The sequence below is a fragment of the Cervus elaphus genome, chromosome 14 (assembly GCF_910594005.1).
Source record: "Cervus elaphus chromosome 14, mCerEla1.1, whole genome shotgun sequence".
Classification (NCBI taxonomy): domain Eukaryota; kingdom Metazoa; phylum Chordata; class Mammalia; order Artiodactyla; family Cervidae; genus Cervus; species Cervus elaphus.
Genome location: NC_057828.1, coordinates 36,060,773 through 36,083,256, shown reverse-complemented (window position 1 = coordinate 36,083,256; position 22,484 = coordinate 36,060,773).

Genomic DNA, 22,484 nt, shown 5'->3' with positions numbered 1-22,484 from the left:
TGCCAACCAGGGAGCTCACCTGAGCTTCTGTGTCCAAAACTTTTGAATCATTGACCGTGTGGTTGAACTCAGTCCTCAGCCTCCTCTCCCGAGATTCAGCTGATATTACTTGGCCCAATGAGCCCGTCGAGAATCATCTCATTAGCACAAACTATGATGTGGCATCTGGCTCACCATGAATAACAAAGACACTCTAGCACTCAGGAAACTCCAAGTCTATAGAAGTTACCTCCGAAGCATCTGGGCAAAGGCCAGACCTATCTTTGGAAGACAAATTCCCTTCTATGTGGTTTTTTCTTTCTTCTTTATCTTTATTCGTGTTTATTTCTTTTTCTTGATACAGTGCACAGGATTCCAGCGTATTCTAAAACAGTAGTGCTAACCATGGGTACTAGTGTTTTGTTTCTGATCTTAAAGTGGGTGTTTTCAATATCACCATTAAAGCATCCTATATCATATTAGAAAACTTTTCTTCTATTTCTAGTTTGTTAAAAATGGAGATTTTGTCAAAAACAAAGTGGAATTTTTTTACTTTGCATCTGATATTTGTATATTCTCTCTAGTCTGTTAATGTAGCTAATTACATTGATTTTCTAGTGTCAAAAACATATGCATTGATGGAACAAACACAGTTTAATTATGATTCATCCTTTCAAAATGTTATTAAGTTCTATTAGCTGATTTTTCCATTTTATTCATGAATAAAATTTTTACAGATTAAAAAATAATTTATTTAATGTCCTTGTTGGGTTTTGGAAACAAAGCTCTGCTGGCTTCAAAATGCAAGTTTGGGAGTGCTCCCTTTAAAAAAATTTTCTTAGCAAGTCTATGTATTATCAGATGGGCTTCCCAAATGGCTCAGCGGTAAAGAATCCTGCCAAGCAGGTGACGAAGGTTTGACCTCTGGGTCGGGAAGATTCCCCTGGAGGAGGAAATGACAATCCACTCCAGTATTCTTGCCTGGGAAATCTCATGGACAGATGAGCCTGGAGAGCTACAGTTCATGGAGTTGCAAAAGAGTTGGACATGACTTAGTGACTAAACAACAACAATACATCAACAACATGTATTATTGGTACTACACGGTCCAGAAATGTTTGCTAGAATTCCCTAGGTGAAATGATTTGGACCAAATTTCAATTATGACATGCAATGTCTTTAATCATAATAGGAACATGGACTTTCTATTTCCTTTTATATTACTTCTGTTAAGTTAATGCTTTAATAAACATATTTGTTATTTTTAAGTCTCTAATGCATTCTTATAAAAGTTGTTCATATTATCCTCTATTTTTCAGTGACTACAAGATCTATAGTTGTATCTCTTAACAGTTATTTTCTTCCACCATTTTGAAAATTTCACTTCATTATCCTTTGACTTCACTTTCTTTCCTTGAGAAGTCAGATGATGACAGTTCTTATTCTTTTCCATGAAATCTGAATTTTTTCCTCTGGCTACTTTTTATATTTTATCTTTAACTTTAGTTGTACTTTAGTTTTACTATGATGTTTCTAGATTGTGTGTGTGTGTGTGTGTGTGTGTGTGTGTGTGTGTGTGTATCTTGCTAGGGGGTTACTGGGCCTTTTGCCTTCTAATAATTTTGGAAAATACTCTCAAATATTTCTTCTCCTCCAATCTTTGTCTTATTTCTTTTAGTAACTACTATTTTGTATATACTCTACTGTTCTTAGTATTCTCTCTATATATATCTCTCTCTTTGCCTTATGTGTGTGTGTGTGTATGTGTGGATTCTTTTTGTCTCTCTACAAGTCATTCTGGATACTTTTGTCTGACCTGACTTCCAGCCTATTAATTCTCTCTTCAGCCATGTACAGATTGTAACCTGAAGCTAAACTCCCCTATCAAGTTTTATCTTCTGTCATCATATTTTTTAATTTCAAAGTTTCTATTTGATTCTTTTTCAAATATATATCATTTTTATTGCTTTTAGTTCTTGGCTAAAATAAATAAGAACATAGTAAGTATAGTTTAAAAATCTGTGAAATATGGTTCCAATATCTGGAGCCCCAGTTGTTTTGACTTTTCTGGTGTGTATGTGTGTGTGTTTTAATGTGCCTGGCTATGTTTTGTTGTGTCCTAGTTATAGTTATTGGAGTTTTATTTGTAAGAAAAATATAAGGACTAGGATAAATGTGAAGGTTTGGTTAGTTTGTCTAAATTACCTAGCCTACTATTACTGGAAAAGGAAGAGCTAGAGTAATCTTTTAAAGATATAAATAAAATTATGTCACTTCCTGCCTTAAATCTTTTCAATGACTCCCCATGGAGTGTAGAACAAAATATAAGTTCTCTTCCTAGTTAAGGATTCCTGGGTGGCTCAGTGCTAAAGAATCTGCCTGCCAATGCAGGAGATGCAGGTTTGATAACTACGTCAGGAAGATTCCCTGGAGCAGGAAATGGCAACCCACTCCAGTATTCTTGCCTGGAGAATCCCACGAACACAGAAGCCTTGTGGGCTATAGTCCATGGGATTGCAAAGAGGCAGACACAACTGAGTGACTGAGCCCTTAAAAATTGAGCACATACCACTTCCTGCTTTAAATCTTTTCAATGACTTCCCATGGAGCTTAGAATAAAATCTAAATTCTGTTTGTAGTTAAGATAACATCTTCACCGTCATTGCATTTTTTAGTTTTTCCTAATTCAGGGAGCTTATTTTTGTTTCCACTCACCCCTGGCTCTTTGAGTGGCTAAATGATCTTTTAGTTTTCAGTGAAAAGTGACTTCCTCAAGGGAAAAGCTGACCTAACTAAATTGTTCAACTTAATATTTTCTATCACTAGGTTTACTTTCTTGATAACATTTACCAACATCAGTAGTTATTTGGTTGTTATTATTACTTGCTTATTTATTCTTTTTCCCCTATCACTAGAATATACACTTTGAGAACTGGGACTGCTCCTCTAGTAGCTAGCATGAAGTCTCACTCAAAATTCAGTAAGCAGGGTGTTAATGAAGGTTGTATTAAGTGCTGAGAATATATTTAAAAATAGAAGTAATCATTGTTTCTGTCATTTTTGTTGTAGTAGTAGCAGCAGCAATAATAGTTGTATTCCAGTTAAAAATAGTAATAAAGGCAAAGACCCAGTCCAGGAAGCTCTGGAGAGTGATTCACCAGATTAAAGAACTTGTCTGAAATTAAGGAACTTCTGGAAAGAGAGGCTTAAAATTTGGATGCATACCACTTCTTTTAAGGTTCTAAGAAGCTAAAAGCCCATCATGAGGAAGTTGATGGCAAACTTAATTTCTGAGATCAAACCCTGAGCCTTTGGAGTGGGAGCACTGACTCCAAGACCCTAGACTACCAGAGAACCAGCCGTAGGGGGTATCAAATAGTGAGAACTCACACAAAGGAAACCACTGTAATACAAGACCCAGCATCACCCAACCACCACAGCACTCTGTGCAGGATGCCTCAAATAAAACAACAAAGAAAACAAAAGTACAAACCTAATCATCAGCAGACAAGAGTACCACCTCACTCAGCCTTGCCCATCAGAGGAAAAACAAAGAAACAAACAAAAACTCAGCACAAATTGCACCCTTTACGAAGCTCACACAAACCACTGGACTGAACTTAGGAGGGCAGAAACAAAATGGAAGAAAGAATTCAACCTTCTTCAAGGAAATGTCAACTTTCCTTGAAGCCTGGGAAAAGGAGACCACAAACACAATGACTTTAAAAAAAAATGCAAAGGCAGAGAAATACTGCATAAATGAAGGAACAAAGTAGAAACACAGAAGTCTAAATAAATGAAGAGGAAATAGGAAAATTACCTGAAAAAGAATTCAGAATAATGGTAGTAAAGATGATAAAATACCTTGAAAACAAAATGGAGAAAATGCAAGAATCAATTAACAAAGACCTGGAAGAATCAAAGAATAAGCATACAGAGACAACACAATTACTGAAATTAAAAATACTCTAGAAGGAATCAATAGCAGAATATCTGAAGCAGAAGAACAAATCAGTGAGCTAGAAGATAAAATGGTAGAAATAAATTCTGAAGAGCAGAATAAAGTAAAAAGAATGAAAAGAGCTGAGGACAGTCTCAAAAATCTCTGGGACAAGATCAAATGCACCAACATTCAAATTATAGGGGTCCCAGAAGAAGAGAAAAAGAAAGGGTATGAGAAAACTTTTGAAAAGATTATAGTTGAAAATATGGCCAACATGGAAAAGGAAACAGCCAATCAATCCAAGAGGCACAAAGAGTCCCATACAGGATAAATCCAAAGAGAAACACACCAAGACACAAACTAATCAAACTAACAAAGACTAAACATAAAGAAAGAATACTAAAAGCAGCAAGGGAGAAGCAACAAGTGAAACACAAGGGAAACCCCATATGCTTAACAGTTGATCTTTCAGCAGAAATTCTGCAGGGCAGGAGGGAATGACAGGATATATTTAAAGTACTGAAAGGGAAAAATCTACAACCAAGATTATTGTACCTAGCAAGGACCTCATTCAAAATTGATGGAGAAATAAAAAGCTTTTCAGACAAGCAAAAGTTAAGAGAATTCAGTACCACAAAGCAGCTTTACAATAAGTGTTAAATGGACTTACATAGTCAAGAAATACAAGAGAAGAAAAAAGATCTACAAAATTAACCCCAAACAATTAGAAAATGGCAATAGGAACATATATATCAATAATTACTTTAAATGTAAACGGATTAAATGCTCCAACCAAAAGGCACAGCCTGGCTGAATGGATACAAAAACAAGACTCATATATATGCTGTCTACAAGAAACCCACTTCAGACCTCAAGACACATATAGACTGTAAGTGAGAAGATATATTCCATGCAAATGGGAAGCAAAGAAACCTGAAGTAGTAATCCTCATATCTGACAAAATAGACCTTATAATAAAGAAGATGACAAGAGATGAGGAAGGACACTACATAATGATCAAGGGATCAATCCAAGAGGAAGGCATAGCAATTGTAAATATCTATGCACCCAACGTATGAGCACCTCAATACATAAGATAAACACTAACAGACATAAAAGGAGATATTAACAGTAACACAATAACAGTAGGAGACTTTAACACCCCACTCACACCAATGGACAGATCATCAAAACAGAAAATTAATAAGGAAACACAAGTCTTAAATGATACATTAGATGAGATGGATCTCACTGATATCTTCAGGACATTCCCTCCAAATGCAGAAGAATACACCTTCCTCTTAAGTGCACATGGAACATTCTCCAGGATAGACCACATCTTGGGTCACAAATCAATCCTCAGTAAATTTAAGAAAATTGAAATTGTATCAAGCATCTTCTCTGACCACAACGCTGTGAGACAAGACCTCAGTTACAAGAAAAAGACTGTGAGAAACACAAACACATGGGGATTAAACATGTTTCTAAATAACCAACAGGTTACTGAAGAGATAAAAAAAATGTCTAGAAACAAATGACAATGAAAACATAACAACTCAAAATCTATGGGATGCAGCAAAAGCAGTTCTAAGAGGAAAGTTTATAGCAATACATTCCTACCTCAAAAAACAAGAAAAACATCGAATAGACAACCTAACTTTACACCTAAAACAACTGGAAAAAGAAGGACCAAAAAAACCCCAAAATTAGTAGAAGGAAAGAAACCATAAAAGATCCAAGCAAAAAGAAATTAAAAAGAAATTAAAGAAACAATAGTAAAGATTAATAAAACTAAAAGCTGGCTCTTTGAGAAGATAAACAAAATTGACAAACCCTTAGCCAGACTCATCAAGAAAAACAGAGAGAAGAATCAAATCGACAAAATTAGAAGTGAAAAAGGAGAGGTTACAACAGACAAAGCAGAAATACAAAGGATTATAAGAGACTATTAGGAACAACTTTATGGCAATAAAATAGATAACCTGTAAGACTTGGAAAGATTCTTAGAAAAGTTCAATCTTCCAAGACTGAACCAGGGAGAAATAGAAATTATGAACAACAGAATTGCAAGCTCTGAAATTGAAGCTGTGATAAAAAATCCCCCAAAAAACAAAAGCCCAGGACCAGATGGCTTCACAGCAGAATTTTATCAATCATTTGGAGAAGAGCTAATGCCTATCTTTCTAAGACTCTTTCAAAAAGTTGCAGAGGAAGGGACACTTCCAAATTCATTCTATCAGGCTACCATCACCCTGATACCAAAACCAAACAAAGGCAACACAAAAAAAGAAAACTATAGGCCAATATCACTGATGAACATAGATGCAAAAATCCTCGACAAAACGTTAGTGTACAGAATTCAGCAATACACCAAAAAGCTCATACACCATGACCAAGGTGGGTTTATTCCAGGGATGCAAGGATTCTTCGATATACACACAAATCAATCAATGCAATATACCATGTTAACAAATTGAAAGATAAAAACCATATGATCATCTCAATAGATGCAGAAAAAGCCTTTGACAAAATTCAGCTCCCATTTATGATTGAAACTATCCAAAAAATGGACATAGAAGGAACCTACCTCAACATAGTAAAGGCCATTTTGATAAGCCTACAAAAAGATTATTCTCAGTGGTGAAAAACTGAAAGCATTCCCGTAAGATCGGGAACAAGACAAGGGTGCCCACTTTTACCACTATTTTTCAATGTAGTTCTGGAAGTCCTAGCTATAGCAAATAGAGAAGAAAAAGAAATAAAAGGAATCCAGATTGGAAAAGAAGAAGTAAAGCTCTCACTGTTTGCAGATGATATGATACTGTACATAGAAAACCCTAAAGATAGTATCAGAAAATTCCTAGAGCTAATCAGTGAATTTAGCAAAGTTGCAGGATACAAAATCAACACACAGAAATCACTTGCATTTCTATATACTAACAATGAAAAATCAGAAAGAGCAATTAAGGAATCAATTCCATTCAACAAGGTATCAAAAATAAATATCTAGCAATAAACTTACCTAAGGATATGAAAAAACTGTATGCAGAAAATTATAAGAAACTAATAAAAGAAATCAAAGATGACATAAACAGATGGAGAGATATTCCATGTTCCTGGGTAGGAAGAATCAATACTGTGAAAATGACTATAGTCTACCAAATGCAATCTACAGATTTAATGCAATCTCTATCAAATTACCAATGGCATTTTTCACAGAACTAGAACAAAAAATTTTACAATTCAAGCGGAAACACAAAAGACCCAAAATAGCCAAAGCAGTCTTGAGAAAGAAGAATGGAGCTGGAGGAAATAAGCTTCCTGACTTCAGGTTATACTACCAAGCTACAGTCATCAAGACAGTATGGTACTGGCACAAAAACAGAAATATAGACCAATGTAACAAGATAGAAAACTCAGAGATAAACCCATGTACCCTTGGGTACCTTATTTTTGACAAAGGAGGCAAGCATATACAATGGGACAAAGACAGCCTCTTCAATAAACGGTGCTGAGAAAACTGGACAGCTACATGTAAAAGAATGAAATTGAAACACTTCCTAATACCATACACAAAGATAAGCTCAAAATGGACTAAAGACCTAAATGTAAGACCAGAAACTATAAAACTCTTAGAGAAAAACATAGGCAGAACACTGAATGATAAAAATCAAAGCAAGATCCTCTATGACCCATGTCCCAGAGTAATGGAAATAAAAACAAAAGTAAACCAGTGGGACCTGATTAAACTTAAAAGCTTTTGCACAGCAAAGGAAACTATAAGCAAGATGAAAAGAAAACCCTCAGAGTGGGGGAAAATAATAGCAAATGAAACAACTGACAAAGGATTAATTTTCGAAATATACAAGCAGCTCATACAACTCAATACCAGAGAAACAAACAACCCAATCAAAAAGTGGGAAAAAGACTCAAGCAGACATTTCTCCAAAGAAGACATACAGATGGCTAATGAACATGTGAAAAGATGATCAATGTTGCTCGTTATTAGAGAAATGTAAATCAAAACTACAATGAGATATCACCTCACACCAGTCAGAATGGCCATCATCAAAAAGTCTACAAACAATAAATGCTGGAAAGGGTGTGGAGAAAAGGGAACACTATTGCACTGTTGGTGAGTGTAAATTGATACAGCTACTATGGAAGACGGTATGGAGATTCCTTAAAAAACTAGGAATAAAACCACCATATGACCCAGCAATCCCACTCTTAGACATATACCCTGAGGAAACCAAAATTTAAAGAGGCACATGTATCACATTGTTCATTGCAGCACTATTTACAATAGTTAGAACATGGAAGCAACTTGGATATCCATCTACAGATAAATGGATAAAGAAGTAATGGCATATATACAAATGGAATATTGCTCAGCCATGAAAAGGAACACATTTGAGTCAGTTCTAATGAAGTGGATGAACCTATTATACAGAGTGAAGTGAGTCAGAAATAGAAAGATAAATAATGTATTCAAACACATACATACGGAATCTAGGAAAGTGGTACTGAAAAATTTATTTACATGGCAACAGTGGAGAAACAGACATAGAGAATAGACTTATGGACGTGGGGAGAGGGGATGAGCGGGTGAGATGTATGGAAAGAGTAACATGGAAACTTACATTACCATATGTGAAAAGGATAGCCAATGGGAATTTCCTGTATGGCTCAGGAAACTCAAACAGGAGCTCTGTAACAACCTAGAGGGGTGAGATGGGGAATGAGATGGGAGGGATTTTCAAAAGGGAGGGGATATATGTATACCAATGTCTGATTCATGTAGAGGTTTGACAGAAAACTAAAAATCTGTAAAGGAATTATACTTCAATAAAAAATAAATTAATTTAAAAAATTGTAATATGGCTATAAAAAGCAGTTGAAGTCAATACTGACTGAGTTTGAATCCTATTCTGTCACTTACTACCTGTGTGACCTTGGACAAGGTAACTAATATCTCTGTTCTTCAGTTTCTTCAACTTTAGAAGAGCAGTAATTGTCTTCACCTCTTATCCAAATCATGAGGCTGAATACATTTCAGAATTCAGAATTTTCCTTATCTTAGAAAGGCAATGTGGTACCACAGGACTGGAAAAGGTCAGTTTTCATTCCAATCCCAAAGAAAGGCAATGCCAAAGAATGCTCAAACTACCGCACAATTGCACTCATCTCACACGCTAGTAAGGTAATGCGTTAAATTCTCCAAGCCAGGCTTCAGCAATATGTGAACCGTGAACTTCCAATTGTTCAAGCTGGATTTAGAAAAGGCAGAGGAACCAGAAATCAAATTGCCAACATCTGTTGGATCGTTGAAAAAGCAAGAGAGTTCCAGAAAAACATCTATTTCTGCTTTATTGGCTACGCCAAAGCCTTTGACTGTGTGGATCACAATAAACTGTTGAAAATTCTGAAAGAGATGGGAATACCAGACCACCTGACCTGCCTTTTGAGAAATCCAGATGCAGGTCAATAAGCAACAGATAGAACTGGACATGAAACAACAGACTGGTTCCAAATTGGGAAAGGAGTAGTCAAGGCTATATATTGTCACTCTGCTTATTTAACATATATGCAGAGTACATCATGTGAAATGCCAGGCTGGATGTATCACAAGCTGGAATCAAGATTGCTGGGAGAAATACCAATAACCTCAGATACACAGATGACACCACCCTTATGGTAGAAAGTGAAGAAGAACTAAAGAGCCTCTTGATGAAAGTGAAAGAGCAGAGTGAAAAGTTGGCTTAAAGCTCAACATTCAGAAACTAAGATCATGGCATCCAATCCCATCACTTCACGGCAAATAGAAACAGTGGCAGACTTTCTTTTCTTGGGCTCTAAAAGCACTGCAGATGGTGACTGCAGTCATGAAATTAAAAGATGATTGCTCCTTGGAAGAAAAGCTATGACCAACCTAGACAGCATATTAAAAAGCAGAGACATTACTTTGCCAACAAATGTCCATCCAGTCAAAGCTATGGTTTTTCCAGTAGTCATGTATGGATGTGAGAGTTGGACCATAAAGAAAGCTGAGTGCCGAAGAATTGATGCTTTTGACCTATGTGTGTTGGAGAAGACTCCTGAGAGTCCCTTGGACTACAAAGAGATCCAACAATTCCATCCTAAAGGAAATCAGTCCTGAATATTCATTGGAAGGACTGATGCTGAAGCTGAAACTCCAATCCTTTGGCCACCTGATATAAAGAACTTTCTCATTGGAAAAGTCCCTGATGCTGGGAAAGATTGAAGAGGAGAAGAGGATGACAGAGGATGAGATGGATGGATGGCATCACCAACTTGAAGGACATGAGTTTAAGCAAGCTCCAGGAGTTGGTGAAGGACAGGGAAGCCTGGCGTGCTGCAGTCCATGAGGTGGCAGAGAGTTGGACGCAGCTGAGCAACTGAACTGAAATGAACATATACCATATATTTTATAACAATCTCAGTAGTGTCTTGATCAGCTGATATAATTAAATACACTAATATTTTTTCAGTAAAATGTATTAACCATAATTGGAATACCTAGACTATGAGTGGGTTTATATCAATAAAGACAGAATTTTACTATGAAAACTTTGAATACATAGTTTTCATAGCTGATTGCTGAGATTACAAATGCATGGAAAACCATTAAACTGTAAAAAAAAAACTGGATAGATTCCTAGTAGCCTTTTTTTTTTTTTTTTACACAACTTCTCCAATTTTAATCTTGAGGAAACCTAAGACAGAGTTATCAGACAACCTCCCTGAGATAATGTAGCTAATTTCTTAAACAGTGTTGGAAACTGATTTTCAGTTTAGTGTCCTGTTTGCTACATCATAATATTTTAAAAAGGAAGATAATTTTATTTCAGACTTGAAAGCTAGAATTAATAAATAGTTCTCAGGAGTCTTTCCAATCTTGAAACTCTAAAATGTGGACTGACCTTCTCATGATCAATGGATACTTTTTATGATCACCAAAATTGTATTTCTTTGTGTGTATGTGTGTCTGCTGTGCTGTCATGTCCGACTCTGTCACCCTTGGGACCGTAGCCCACCAGGCTCCTCTGTCCATGGGCTTTTCAAGGAAAGAATACTGGAGTGGGTTGCCATCTCCTTCTCCAGGGGATCTTCCTGAACCCTGGTCAAATCCACCTCTCTTGCTTTGATAGGCAGATTCTTTACCACTACACCACAGGGAAGCCCCCTTAGATTCCTTACAGGCAGAAAATTCTCTGAGGCCAGTACCACACAGTGATTGGAGCTATCTGAAGCAGCTGTTCAGAGGAAACTGTTGGCAGGAAGAAAGGGCCATAGAGTTCCAGAATGACAATGCAATTAGAAAAATATGGATGCAAATCTGCCTTACAAGTACATTTTTTTCCCTTTTGAAGTAATCCATGAGACTTGCCAAAGACCTCTTGGCATAAGCAGTATGTATTTGGTTGCATGGAAGGCTGATTTCTTAAACACAGACTATCTCATTTTTATAAGTGTAACTGAAGACATTGTTTTGGTCTCCCTGATGAGCTACAGGAACATGAAACTCTAGGATGAAACTCATAATCTTCAAGTGATTTGGCTCATGCTGTACACCTAACCTAAGTTTAATTGTTACCTTTTCTTGATAGAATTGTATTTTATTTTATAGGAATCCAGAAAAATGTACATGGAAAGTTATCATTGTCTACATTTTATTGTATCTTCCAGATTTTCCTATGCATCTATTTGTGACTTTTAAATAACAAACCTTTATTATATACCAAGCAAAGAGTTTCAAGGCTTCTTTTTATTGAATATAATAATGCATATACCCTTCAATATCAGTATATGTTTTATGAATGATTTAGTGGTTAAAAAAATAGCAAAATGTGTTTTAGAGCCAGCCATGTGCTAAGTATTTTAAATTGTCTTTTAACATTTTAATCTTTCTAACAAACTTAAAAGGTCAGTATTATTATTATCTTCATTATACAGTCTAGCTTAACTAATATAAGCAAGTATACACGTCTAAAAAGTAAGAGAGGGAACTTCCCTGTGGTCCAGTGGTTAAGACTTTGCCTTCCAATGCAGGTGGTGAAGGTTTGATCCCTGGTTGGGGAGTGAAGATCCCACTTGCCTCTTGGCCGAAAAACCAAAACATTAAACAGAAGCAATACTGTAACTAATTCAATAAAGACTTTAAAAAAAGTAAAGTATGAGAAACAAAATGTAAACCGGGGCACTCTAATGCCAAAGTTTATGCCCTGAATCATATCAATTCGTTTTTCCCTTGCATGCATAATCAGCAACATTCACCCTTCTCTAATTGTTAGACCTCTAGATCATTTCCCTCTTTTCCTGTTTTCTTCTTTCCCTCTCTTTCTCCTCTCCTCCTCTCCTTTCTATCATAAACAGCTCTTTGATGAGCATCTGTACAGCAAAATCTCAGGGACATGACCTCAAAGTTCAAATGTGACTGACAACCGCTCCACAAAGAGCTGGGATCTGTTGTGCTCCAGATTCTCACCCTATATTGTTCAATAGTTCATGTGACAAGTTCCGGTCAATGGGCCGTGAGCCTGTATGCGTGAGCTGTGTCACTTCATGGACAAAGCACAGAAGGCCGGCTGGACTCCCCACGAGCACTCTTGCCCATCTGGTGAACTTGAGTGCTGAGATGGCATAGCACAGAACACCTAGGCCCCGCGTGACAACACAGCTCAGCACACCTACCTCCCACTGAGCTGTTTTGAACCTGAAGCTTGAACCTCAAAGCAAACATCTTTCTGTTAAGTCACTGAGTTATTAGATTTAAGCTCTCACTGCACACAGTGGGAAGTAAGCAATATCTAGCAAAAATTATATCCACTTGCCTTCTAACTCAGCAATCCTATTTCTAAGAATCTTTCCCAGTCATGCTGGCAAAAAAGAGAAATAATGTATGCACAAGGCTATTAATTGCAGAGGAAATGACTTCTGGATATTTTCAAATAAACATACATGAAGAGCATTTACTTCATCTTCTGCTTTTTAGGGATTACTCTGTCCTTTACTTGAATAATGAAAATGCTACCTACTGAATTGGAGTTATGTTCTTGTGATATTTGTGTTGACATTTCTGTTTATGCTTGTGTGTTTGCTCATTCATGCAGACTTGCATGCTTCTTCTTGATTCTGAGAGAGGTCAGAGGTCAGTTTCCCAAAGTTCATACATGGATGTTCAGATGGCATCGAGGTGAGGCATATAAGAAGTAGATTGGGTCGTGAATTATCTGTGGGAAAAGTAGGTGTTATCATTAGGAACCCAGGAGTGTAGGACGATTTTAAGATAAAAGGTGAGCGAGAAGCATTTGTCTAGAGTCCTTTCATGTGAATACTTAGTTTCAAGCAAAAGGAGAATTTTGAGGCAAGTTAAAACACTTAACTGCTGCTGCTGCTGCTAAGTTGCTTCAGCCGTGTCTGACTCTGTGCGACCCCATAGACAGCAGCCCACCAGTCTCCACAGTCCCTGGGATTCTCCAGGCAAGAACACTGGAGTGGGTTGCCATTTCCTTCTCCAATGCACGAAAGTGAAAAGTGAAAGTGAAGTCACTCAGTCGTGTCCAAGTCTTAGCAACCCCGTGGACTGCAGCCTACCAGGCTCCTCTGTCCATGGGATTTTCCAGGCAAGAGTACTGGGGTGGGTTGCCATTGCCTTCTCCAACTTAACTGATGAGGCCTTCCTTAAAATGCTTACAGGGACTCTAGAGATCTTATAGGACTCTAAATTTTGGTTGTTAACACAAAGTAAAATCTCTTTGAAAGTGAAAGTGTTAGTCGCTCAGTCATGTCCGACTCTCCATGGAATTCTCCAGGCCAGAATACAAGAATACTGGAGTAAGTAGCTGTTCCCATCTCCAGGGGATCTTCCCAAACCAGGGATCAAACTCAGGTCTCCTGCATTGCAGGCAGATTCTTTACCAGCTGAGCTATCGGGGAAGCCCTTTAGAGTAGGATACCTTTAGGTTTTACATATATAGCAAATAGTATTTTAATTTCCTCAGGGGATTTAGCTTCATTTGCATTTGAGAGTGCAATTTTGTAAGACTTTTTTTCTTTCCCTTTGGGTAAATATTCGGCACAAGTGCATTACTTGCGAACCTTCTGAAAGATAAAGTGCTTTTCATGTTTTCTCTCAAGGTCTCACTAAATGGAGCATGTGAGGAAATGGGAAGCTATAATGACACCCACCTCTGAGCACTCCTGATGTGTGTGTGTGTGTGTGTGAGGACAGTTTTTGGTGAACTACTGCTTTCTCTTGGAGCCATTCCCATGTGCACGCCTGGGCCTTGTACCGCATTCAGAAAATGACCCATGACCAGCACACAGAACTGGAAACGTTGTCAGCATGATGAGAATGCCTAATGTCCCCAGAGTCACCATGCAGCAGAAGCCAGCCCTGACAAGCCGTTACTCTGCTGTCCACAGTGACAGAGGGAATCTCTCTCATACGCAGTTAGTGGCTGGGGCGTGAACGCAATGCAGAAGGAGCCCACAGCCTGGAGCCGAGGTCATCCACGCCCTGTGCTTGTCCATCTTTGCCTGGGCAAAACTGGTAGTCAATTTGGTGACCACAGCGGAGTCATTAAAATTCAGAAGGTAAACAGTAGCACTGCTACCACACTTCTGTAATAAATTATCTGATGCTAGTCACAGAAAGTGTTGTATTCATAGGGATGAATGAAAGAAGGAGACTGCCACCCCACAAATGGCTGCAGGAGAGCAGTCTGCAGATTGCAGAAGAGGTGTTTAATTGGTGGAGAACACTTGGATCATTTAATCACGTGGGGAGTCAGCAGAGATAGAAAGGTGCTGGGAAAAGCTGTGTTTCTCTGCCTCTGCCACGTTTCTGGCCAATCTAATGATTTGCAGGCAGAGGAGGAAGACACCAGGCCATGGAAGGTTGACTGGGGTCCTGGGTCATTCCCAGGTTTGAAGCCCAGCAAGAGAGAGTGTCATCCAGTGATGGGGAAATTAGGAAGGAGGAATTAGTAATGAGCATCATCTTGGATGTATTGGTTTTAAACTTAACAGGGGACATTCTAACGGAGAGAAGTGTGTTAAAGGGACTGGATCAAAGAGAGGGGGCAAGATCTGAACTGGAAGATGACTCAAGTGAGCTCCTTAGGACTTAGAACTAGAGCTACACAGGAGTGAAAAGGACTGGAGTTGGAGGCTTATATCAGGAATAGCTCTGGAGAGTGACAACCTAGAGCACATCTTCTCCTAATTCTCACCAAGCCTCAGTTTCCTCATTTGCCAATTGAATGATAATAATACCTCCTTCATAGATTTTGGGAAAATAAATCGAGAAAATATATTGAAAGCACTGGATAAAACAAGAGAACTCAGCCTGGTGCTCTGTGATGACCTAGAGGGCTGGAATGGGGGAGGTGGGAGGGAGACTCCAGAAGGAGGGGATATATGTATGCTTATGGCTAATTCACATTGTCATATGGTGGAAACCAACACAGCACTGTAAATCAGCTATCCTCCAATTTAAAAAAATCACTTAGCACAGTGCCTGGAATATAGTAAACCCTCAAGAAATAGTATCTGTTTATTTGTTGAGACATAAAAAATAGAAATAAAAAAATAGAAGGTAACGGGATTCTTTTAGAATACCATATAGAAGAATGGGGAGACTAAATATGAAGAGGAGAATTCTAGATAAGGATACATCCATTTTTGAAGACCATAGGAATACATTAATGGGCTTTGAAAGGAACAGAGGAATTTCCATATGGAAATACATTCTATAGTTCTTTGTATATATGTAAAACTATATATATGTATCTTATAAACTCTTGAAAACTTTGTCTTCTGTCAAAGGGAGAAATATTTTTATATGCCTTTTCTATATCCAGGTATTCAACCAGATTAGCTGGAGGTATTAAGCTTTCTTAATCTTCACAGTGCACTTTTGCATTTCCAATGACATCTAAACTGCTTTAAGACTGAGGAAGAGGAGTTTTGGAGTAGATACATTGCAATAGTACTCCCTGGAAAAAAATTTTTTTTATGCCCATGGGTGGACCTTGAGCCCTTTTCTATTCTTGATTCTACACTAGAAAGGGGTCTTTTACCCACACAGTGCCACTCACTCATGCTCAGGAAATGTCCCCCAACACTTCTGCAGAGATGATGCCCCTTTCTTGATTTACGTGGGCTATTCTGATTCATGATTATCTGGGGCTTCTGTCACCTACTAGAAGAAAATATTAGAACTGACATGTAAAAATTGAGTTTGAATGATGGATTTAACAGCTTATTAGCTTTGTTATGTTAATTAAACAAGGAGGCCATTAAACCAAGGTGGCTTTACAGTGTCAGCAGCCTGTGTGTCTGTGTGTGTGTGTTCAGCAGCCTGTGTGTGTCTGCTCAGTCACTCAGTCATGTCTGACTCTTTTGTGACTCCATGGACTGTAGCCTGCCAGGTTCCTCTGTCCATGGAATTCTCCAGGCAAGAAAACTGGAATGGGTTGCCATTTCCTCCTCCAGGAGATCTTCTTGATCCAGGGATTGAATGCATGTCTCCTGAATTGGCAGGCAGAATCTTTACCACTGAGCCACCTGGGAAGCAAACTCAAACCTAAATCTGTAATGCCTCAAGTTATTGAGAAACACAAGAACAACCAAACACAGACAACCAATGAGGCTTTCCCAAATAAGTCAGCCACTTATGCTATAACTAATCAAATAATTTCCTTGCTTTGTTTCTACCTTTTCTCTATAAGTCTTTCCCTGAACTCCCATCAGCTCTGAACCATTTCTGGTTTGGTGATAGCCAATTTGAGTCAATTTATGCCCAGAGAAATTCTTAAAAATTTTAATATGTTTCAACTTATCTTTTAACAGCTTTGTGACCTAAACTTTCACTTTCCCATTCTAATATAGGCATAATTCACAGAACTGTAAAAATAAAATTGAAAGTAGTGTACATGAGGCTTTTTATAAATTATGGTATATCATTCAAGTGCATTATGATGTTATTAAAATTTTTCTCTTTAATAAATTAATTCTTTTTCATACTCTGGGCACTCTAGCTACTGAAGAAGTGGCAGCATCTAGCAATCAAGTGAGTACCAAATCCATATTCAACAGCCACTAATTACAAAGCTTGTGAAACTGTCTTGCATTCTTCTAGAGGAGAAAATTTTGTATGGCTGAGATGATAAATGGAAATTTTCCTCCCCAAACACACACATGCATTTACCCAACAAATTTTGTTAGACTGGGAGTCAAATAAAGTCTATTCAATAACCAAGGGTTGAAAGTTAAAAAGAGGGGACAGAGAAACATAATAAAGCCTGTGATTTTCTTTCCTTACCAATAACCAGCATCCCAGTTCTTTGATACCACCTGGATGTCCATATAAATGGAACTAGTTTCAGATCCCATGAGTTGAAAGAGCTCAGTCCAACAGAACTGCCCCCACTTCAGAGACAAGCTGCAGATGGGTTTCCCAGTCTACCCATCCTTCTGTCCAACAAACCACAAGTTTGAGGGGAGTTTGTCCCATGCCCCATCCCCCTGCAAGTTTGATAATTTCTGTGATAGCTCCCAGAACCTAATCTGAAGTAATCATTTTTTTTCTTTCTATATTCTGTCTTTACAAACCCTTTCCTTTCTTTAGCCTTTTGGAGCTCCCAACTACTTGTTAGTGGAGCCATGTCCAATCTTGAATTATTCAATAAAGTCAATTAGATCTTTAAAATTTATTTGATTTTTGTTTCTAATACCAATTTATTGTAAAGCATACAGCTCCAAAATAGCCCAACAAATAGAGAAGGATATGGAATAGTGGGCACATTGCTACTTCCTACTTAAGGGGATCTTTCCAACCTAGGAAAATCCCACCATTAAAGAAACTCAAATGCTTTAAAATGTTTTTTCTAGTCTGGTCTTGCTGACCTCTTTGGCTTATATTTCATGTATTGTTTCCCTTGATCATAACTTGTTCAGTTCAGTTCAGTCGCTCAGTCGTGTCCAACTCTTTTTGACCCCATGCACTGCAGCAAACTGGGCTTCCCTGTCCATCACCAACTTCTGGAGCTTGTCCAAACTCATGTTCATTGAGTTAGTGATGCCATCCAACCATCTCATCTTCTGTCGTCCCCTTCTCCTCCTGCTTTCAATCTTTCTCAGCAACAGGGTCTTTTCCAATGAGTCAGTTCTTCGCATAGAGGGTCAAAGGATTGGAGTTTCAGCTTCAGCATCAGTCCTTCCAGTGAATATTCAGGACTGATTTCCTTGAGGATTGACTGGTTTCATCTCTTTGCCATCCAAGGGACTCTCAAGAGTCTTCTCCAACACCACAATTCAAAAGAATCTGTTAAATTTGTCATGTTCCCTCATTATCTGGACTGTATCTTGTTTTCTCTCCAATTCTGTTATTCCATTGCTGACAGTTAAATCGCTTGGCATTTTCCAAATTAAAATTTTCTAAAGCAAGTACTTGATTGGTCCAACCTATCTTTTTTTAGGCATGATTCCTTTGCACAAAGTTAATTTCTTGGTAGTTTGCATCAGGTACCTGCTCACAATCCCAGGAGCCACAGCTGATGAGGATATTGCTTTAAGATATGTCTATCTTGTCTATAGAAGACCAATGCATCTACAGGGACAGTGAGAAGAACCATCTTCCTTGGCAGAACAGAAACTACACTCAGCCAATTTGTTTAAATAGCTTGATAAGGATGTTGCATACATTAGCTCACTTCAGTTCATTTCAGTCACTCAGTAGTGTCCAACTCCTTGTGACCCCATGGACTGCAGCATGCCAGGCTTCCCTGTCCATTATCAACTCTCAGAGATTGCTCAAACTCATGTCCCTCAAGTCGCTGCTGCCAACAAACCATCTCATCCTCTTTCGTCCCCTTTTCCTCAGGCCTTCAATCTTTCCTAGCATCAGGGTTTTTTCCAATGAGTCAGTTCTTTGCATCAGGTGGCCAAAGTATTGGAGTTTCAGCTTCAGCATCAGTCATTCCAAAGAATATTCAGGACTGATTTCCTTTAGGATGGACTGGTTGGATCTCCTTGCAGTCCAAGGGCCTCTCAAGAGTCTTCTCCAACACACAGTTCAAAAGCATCAATTCTTTGGCACTCGGCTTTCTTTATAGTCCAACTCTCACATCCATACATGACTACTGGAAAAACCATAGCTTTGACTAGATGGGCCTTTGTTGGCAAAGTAAGGTCTCTGCTTTTTAATATGTTGCCTAGGATGGTCATAGCTTTTCTTCCAGGGAGCAAGCATCCTTTAATTTCATGGCTGCCATCACCATCTGCAATGATTTTGGAGCCCAAAACATAAAGTCTGACAACTGTTTCCACTGTTTCCCCATCTATTTCCCATGAAGTGATGGGACCAGATGCCATGATCTTGGTTTTCTGAATGTTGAGCTTTAAGCCAACTTTTTCACTCTCCTCTTTCACTTTCATCAAGAGACTTTTTAGTTCCTCTTCCCTTTTTGCCATGAGGATGGTGTCATTTGCATATCTGAGGTTATTGATATTTCTCTCAGCAATCTTGGTTCCAGCTTGTGCTTCATCTAGCCCAGTGTTTCTCGTGATGTTCTCTGCATGTAAGTTAAATAAGCAGGGTGACAATATACAGCCTTGATGTACTCCTTTTCCTATTTGGAACCAGTCTGTTGTTCCATGTCCAGTTCTAACTGTTGCTTCCTGACCTGCATATAGGTTTCTCAAGAGGCAGGTCAGGTGGTCTGGTATTCCCATCTCTTTCAGAATTTTCCACAGCTTATTGTCATCCACACAGTCAAAGGCTTTGGCATAGTCAATAAAGCAGAAATAGATGTTTTTCTGGAACTCTCTCTTGCTTTTTCGATGATCCAGCAGATATTGGCAATTTGATCTCTGGTTCCTCTGCCTTCTCTAAATCCAGCTTGAACATCTGGAAGTTCACGGTTCACATATTGCTGAAGCCTGGCTTGGAGAATTTTGAGCGCTACTTTACTAGTGTGTGAGATGAGTGCAATTGTGCAGTAGTTTGAGCATTCTTTGGCATTGCCTTTCTTTGGGATTGGAATGAAAACTGACCTTTTCCTGTCATGTGGCCACTGCTGAGTTTTCCAAATTTGCTGGCATATTGAGTGCAGCACTTTCACAGCATCATCTTTCAGGATTTGAAATAGCTCAACTGGAATTCCATCACCTCCACTAGCTTTGCTCATAGTGATGCTTTCTAAGGCCCACTTGACTTCACATTCCAGGATGTCTGGCTCTAGGTGAGTGATCACACCATCGTGATTATCTGGGTCATGAAGATCCTTTTTGTACAGTTCTTCTGTGTATTCTTGCCACCTCTTCTTAATATCTTCTGCTTCTGTTAGGTCCATACCATTTCAGTCCTTTATCGAACCCATCTTTGCATGAAATGTTCCCTTGGTATCTCTCATATTCTTGAGGAGATCTCTAGTCTTTCTCATTCTTTCGTTTTCCTCAATTTCTTTGCATTGATCGCTGAGGAAGGCTTTCTTATCTCTCCTTGCTATTCTTTGGAACTCTTCATTCAAATGGGAATATCTTTCCTTTTCTCCTTTGCTTTTCACTTCTCTTCTTTTCTCAGCTATTTGTAAGGCCTCCTTAGATAGCCATTTTGCTTTTTTGCATTTCTTTTCCGTGGGGATGGTCTTGATCCCTGTCTCCTGTACAATGTCATGAATCTCTGTCCATAGTTCATCAGGTACTCTGTCTATCAGATCTAGTCCCTTAAATCTATTTCTCACTCCCACTGTACAATCATAAGGGATTTGATTTAGGTCATACCTGAATGGAACAGAGTGACAATATACAGCCTTGATGTACTCCTTTCCCAATTTAGAACCAGTCTGTTTTTCCATGTCCAGTTCTAACTATTGCTTCTTGACCTGCATCCAGATTTCTCAAGAGGCAGGTCAGGTGGTCTGGTAATCCCATCTCTTGAAGAATTTTCCACAGTTTGTTGTGATCTACACAGGATAATTGCTTCATGGAATTGTGTTGGTTTTTGCCACTCATCAACATGAATCAGCCATAGGTATACATATATCCCTTCCCTCTTGAACCCCCTTCCCACTCTACCTCCTTCCTCTAGGTTGTCATTGCTCATCATTGTTATTGATCATCAACAGGTTCCTTGCCAATGACCAAGTATTTAAAGAGAGATGCAAGTGACCCAGAATCTGAGAATAGATACATTTTAATCCATAAAATCTGGCAGATAATGGGAAAAAGCTATCCTGCCACAGGAGGAAGAGAAAAGCTGTACTAAATAACCTTTCTTTCCTGTCTCCCAGCGCTTTGCTGCACCTCTAACTTAATTTTGTTACTGTCTGTCTTAGTGCTTAGTTGTCCATGTGAGGGTGCATATCTGTCACCCTCACTAGACTATGAGATCCTTAAGACCAGGGCCCATGTGTCTAGGTCAAAGAAGATGCTCATTTAATATTTTCTGAGTTGAAATTTTGCATTTCTCTTGATATGTAGGTAGCAAATCAGGATATAGAGAATAGTCTTACCCATGGTTATTCAAAGAGTCAGTGAAACTCCAGCCTGCAATAAAATACTTCATACTTCCTAGTTTGTGGAGCTTTAACCTCACCCTGAGGAGCTGAGTTCAAAGTCATCATAATTTGATGGGCTTTCTTAATTCCTTCCTCCTGACTTTAAAATATGAGCAATGTAGGGACAGCTTTCCTGGGTTTCCTTTCTCTATTAAATACATTTCATATAGGAGGCCATCTGGTGTTTGGGAATAATGACTTCTGCCTTAAATACTTTTTCTGTGTTCCTCATGGATATGAATATGACTTGTAGCAGGAAGGTAGAAGGCATGAAATAAAACCAGTTATGGTTCCAATTTTTTTGCTGATTTTAAATCTGCATAAGCTTCACTTCATCTTCCACTTCTTTCCCCATCCTCGTTTTATAATCTTTCTCATTTCTAAAATGAAGCAGGTGTCAAAGAGGAGGTGGTCATGGACAGTGTCAACCTTGGCACATTTCAGATGTTTCTAGTTTGAGTAAAAAGGGGAGAGTTTTTCTGGTCTAACAACCTTATCTTACATACAGACTGCCAAAGGCCAGGGTTTTCACATGACTTGCCCAAGATTATTCTATGGTGAGAATAGGTGGGAGAAGAAAATAAAACCATTGTCTTTTGTTCTCAGTTCAGTACCTTGTTGCTATGAAACACTTTGTTGAGGGAAAGAAAATGAGTGGTAGATGTATCAGTTTTATTGCCACTTCAAGATCTACCCCAGAGCTTCAGACAAACAGAATTTAATAATACTTTACCTGTATAAAAATATTGTCCCTTGTGCATCTGGAGATTTAGCAAAGACTAAGGTTTATCTGCCATAATCTGGGGTCAGGGGCATTTTACCTGTCAGTATCTTAAAGAGTTGAAAACAGCAGGATTAATTTTCATGCATGATAAGAACTGCTTCGTCTTTCATGTTGTTATTGCTGTCTAGTAACTAAGTCGTCTCTGACTCTTTGGGACCCCATTGACTGCAGCATGCCAGGCTTCCCTGTC